The following is a 5,133-nucleotide window of genomic DNA, read 5'->3' on the forward strand; positions in this document are numbered from 1 at the left end:
TAATTTTTTGTTATATACTTTATTTCTTAGTTACAATATTATGTACTATTCAAATGATGCATCCCAGTCTAAAAACTAAATCCCGTCCAAACAGGTCATGAGGGCTCAGCGTTATCGACCGGCCTTCAGTAGCGATGAAATAGTGGAACAGGATTTTTCAAACAGTTAAATCTTTATTTGTGTGTCTAATAAGTTGGAGAAGTACTAAAGATGACTGAAATATGTTCGCACCGAAATCATTGTTATTTTAAAACTTCTGTTTAAACTAAATTCAATGTGAACCTTTATATCCCCATTTATAATGCTTTTAAATGTCATCATATGGAGTATCATTTAAAACATTTTAGAAATTTAATATTAATCGCACACATGTCTGATTAAACAAGGCTGGAACTTGAATTTCAGGTCACGTGGCAGTCACCTGATAGATTCAGTCATAGATTAGAACTGCTTTTTATCCACTCGAAGGGTGCTGTAACAGAGACAGATCTCATCACCTGTTTGGATTATTGCGTATTGTTTCCGTGTCAGCGAAGCGATTCTGTGGCTCCAAAATCGTTTGTCAATAGCTGTGTCTTACTCGTTTTACTGCGTTCCCTTAACTCTACGAACAACTCTTGTGGCCTACCAGCTCGAACTTTTACGATACTTTGAAGCCTGGTACGGCTATCTTTCAAGAAAGCAAGCTATTGTTTCTTTAATTGTGACTTTTTAGAAAACAGTTTATGTTTAAAATCTTACCCTTCTTCATTATGGAAGGTAGGATTTTTCACAGAGTCCATATCTTTTTACTAATTGTTTTTCAAAATGTATCTTCAGAAAGTCACAGAGGCGTATCCTTATCATTACTTTAACTTTCGAAAGGCCTAGGAGAAAGAAATATGCTTTCAGAATTATGTAAGTTATAACGTTTCCATGTCATCATTTGGAATATCATTTAAAACCTTTTCCAAATGACAATTTTTATAGTTGACAACTGATTAACGTAAAACAGTCATACAAAATCAAACTGCGGTATCCAGGAGCTGTTTTTTTTTTTTTTTTAATTGCCAGTAGAGGCATGATTTTTCTGTCACACTGTATATACAGGGAAACACCCTGAACTATAACAGAAAAAATGAATACTAATAAAAGTAATAAATAATATGAATGAAAAAAATTATAAAAAACTTTACACAGCCGAACGTTCGGAAACAGTATAGCTTTGCACCACACTCCCGGTAAAAAGACACTTTAACACATTCACTTATGCAGAGTGATTTCAGGTCAGTAGAGGAGTTTCAGTGCACTGCAAGCGAGTTGTGCATACAGAGTAGCCCTACGGTGTATCTGTGCACAATAAGTAAATAACACTATGCCTCAGCAGTGCCCCTTCCACCAGACTATCGCAGGAAGTTATGCATTCGGGAAATAACTCCCATTTGAAAAACAGACTTTCGGCCAGCATTTACTGCTTTTATGTGCGTCGTGGTCACGGAAACATCGTGTCCGCCTTCTCTCTACTTGCCACTCGCCACAGCCGTTCATTTCCGGGCTGCTGTCCCAGTAAATCAAGTTTCGCCGGCTCAAGCTTGCTTGTGACACAATCGTTCGCTTCAAGGTTTGCACTCGACAGTTGCTTGAGAAACAGACAACTGTTTGAAATATCTCAAATTGGCGGAAAAACTAAAAGTTGTTCAAGGCGCCGTTCTTGTTTACGTTGCCAAGACACTCTGCTCCGTTCAGTTAAACACGAAAAGAGCATAAATCATGTAATATCATTTACGAGACTGCATAAATCACATATCGTTTATAAGATTGACAAAATTATCGAATAATATGGTCATAGAATCTTGTACCGTTCACCATATGCCGGCCGCGGTGGTCTCGCGGTTCTAGGCGCGCAGTCAGGAACCGTGCGACTGCTACGGTCGCAGGTTCGAATCCTGCCTCGGGCTTGGATGTGTATGATGTCCTTAGGTTAGTTAGGTTTAAGTAGTTCTAAGTTCTAGGGGACTAATGACCACAGCAGTTGAGTCCCATAGTGCTCAGAGCCAATTGCAATTGCAATTCACCATATCATTGCCGTTTCAAAGCAGAAGAACTCGTGTGATCTCAGGTGAAACATATGTTACAAAGCGAGATAAGAGTTTTAAATTAAAAGAGGTCAAATTTTTACGGTGTGAGGAATTGGGCAGTATCACCCCCACAACATGGTTCAAATGGTTCAAATGGCTCTGAGCACTATGGAACTCAACTGCTGTGGTCATCAGTCCCCTAGAACTTAGAACTACTTAAACCTAACTAACCTAAGGACATCACACACATCCATGCCCGAGGCAGGATTCGAACCTGCGACCGTAGCAGTCGCACGGTTCCGGACTGCGCGCCTAGAACCGCGAGACCCCACAAAATGGAAAAATGCCTTGGAACATACGTGGCACGCCTTGGAAGAGGCATGGGAAAGCGAACATGCACTGGCACAAAGAGTGGATGTGTTAATAATAATATTAGAGAATGATAGCAGAAGCTACAATACTGATGTTAGTGACGCCTCTCTGAAGACTGTAGAGTTTACCCCCTTTCATAGCTTGCAGGTAAAAAAAATGCATCTATGCATTAAAGTATATGTTAAGACACTGAAACGTCATAATCTTCACTTTATATCGACATAACGTACATCTCCCGATCCAGATGTCTCCGAATACAAGATGACCCGCCACCGTTCTACAGATGATTGCAGAAAAACGTACTGCTTTATTTTGAAAACTTACAAATCGTTATCTTATTAAAGGTAACTGAAGGAGACAGTAAAAGCAACGGCACACAGAAAATAAAAATCAGGTAGAGACCTCCCTTAGTCAGATACAGATAACTCTTAGTCCTTCTCGATGGAATGGCTCACAGAATCTATAGTGTAGATGCCACTGTTATGATTATGTTTCATTTCTTCCAACAGCAGATCGTCTTCACTCCCGTTTAATGCGTTTGTTACACAGCACTCTTGAACGCTGTTCACAATTGTTACTCTGGACATGTATGTTCCAGCAGTCTAGATCCACTCCGCAATTAGAGATACTGACAACTTTAACTGATTTCCATTAGGTGTCAGGGTTTGACGACCCTTAAGTAGCCAATTACAGTGCAACTGCTTCGGATGGTCTTTAAAGGGCTTGTTCACCACCACTTGTTGCGAAGTCATACCTCTTGTAACGATGACAAGATCTGTGTTCAATTTTAGGGTTTCTGCCTTCACTGCAGAAAGCATTAAGGATCAAATTTCCACGATTGTTTAGAAGAGCGCCTGACCTCCCGCTCCAGACTGTACGGAGCCAGTCTATAACCAGCTCATTGGTCATCCATCCATCCTTTTCCGTTGCAACGAGACATGGCACCAGGCGGCAGCTGTTCTGCTGGCATAGTTTTGCGGTTGAGGCTGACGTAGGGTCGCATCTTTGTTCCATCGGCAAGCACACCCAACATCACGGTAATTCGCGAGTTATCATTGCCCCTAGTGTGAACAATTACACTTTTGGCGACTTTCTCTTCAACTGTTGTACTGCATCGAATGTCGAAGTTAACAGGAGTCTAGTCAGCGTTCCCGATTTGTCCTGAGAGATAAGAATATTCCTTTCTCAGTCGTAACATGTCACTGATGCTCTAGCAACTTCTCCACAATCGATACTGGAAGACGCTGAGCAAGGATTGTTCGACATCGCAGCACGAGTCCATTGCGTCACGTCATCCTTGTACACCACCCCGAGCTGCCTTTAAATTGGACACCATGTTCCTGTGCTTATTCACGTGCTCTACTTCCTTTGACGTGGCGGGAAACAGCCTTCTTTACGTTTCTCGTGCAAAAATGCCACTAATTCCGTTTCAATATCCATCTTGTGGGCCACTAAAAGCTTTCCTAGTCGACTTCACATTTTTCGGGCATCCTTTGTCCTTTCTCCACCCTAGAACATTGGTTCCTATAACTTTATACTTCCTCGAAGCCCCACAGTTGTCTGTTGCTTCTTTATGCCGAAGAACCATGATCTTGAAATCTGTGTCATAGTAACACCGGCATACTATCGAAAAATTCGATATCAAACCACGTTGTTCCATACTACAATGTATTGCACACTTCACTACGCAGTTTAGAAGTGGGATCTCCAAAGTTAAATAGCACGGATAAAAAATTTGCTGCTTCAAACACTTCCTGCGTGCGTACAAAGTTTAGCAGGTAGGCATAGTAGGAAGAATTACAGCTTAATGGAAATTCGAGGTCCTCCAAATTCCACCGCGAGTGAAAGACAGGTAAAAACCTCGTCTTGAATTCGGATATATACGGTATATTTCCAAAATTTTTCCATTTTTACATAGTATGTTCCGATCCCCCGAGGTTATTAGCGTTTATTCGCGTTTCAGTAGTATTCCACTGAAACGGCTCTACAATTCAATCGGTGATTTCAAAAGGACCATGAGTCACAAAAATAAATTTCATAGGACCAACTTAAACTTTCTAAAGCATAAACAGTTTTATTGTTATTTCGATGTAAATGATTATTCAGTCTTCAACGACTGTGTAGCACTGTGTACATTTGTTTTGTAATTTACAGTTTAGCAAAACAGTGAATTTAAAAATTGCTGCTTCACGACCTTCTTTGCAACGAACAAGTATTCACCACAATAAATGGAAGCTATACTTGGAAAAACATGTTGACTTCATAGCAAAATCAGTAAATATGGTCAAGTGCGAACGTAAATGAGACTATTACAATTTTATTCACAATTGGAGCTGTGGCTCCGCTAGATATAACTGTGATGACGCAAAACAGAATGAAACAACTTAATCTTCCTGATCACTGCCACCATTGTTTGTTCCCCTTGATATTGGCCATTGTTGCAATTCCTCATAAAATTCCACATGTATGTGCGTATGCATTAAGCCGGGGACCTGGAGACGACGGGGAGGCTTCGTCCCGCCGCAGCGCACAGTAGTTCACAAGTCCATAAGAGGCCACAGCAGTCCACCCATCCCAACTCCACCCCACACCGAACCCAAGATTTGTGTGGTTCGGCCCGCAGTGGACACCCCAAGAACGTCTGATGCCACACGAGCTAGCCCCAAATGTTTGCGTGGTAGAGTAATTATGGTGTTCACGTATG

Source organism: Schistocerca gregaria, chromosome 3, assembly GCF_023897955.1.
Source record: "Schistocerca gregaria isolate iqSchGreg1 chromosome 3, iqSchGreg1.2, whole genome shotgun sequence".
NCBI classification, from domain to species: Eukaryota; Metazoa; Arthropoda; class Insecta; order Orthoptera; family Acrididae; genus Schistocerca; species Schistocerca gregaria.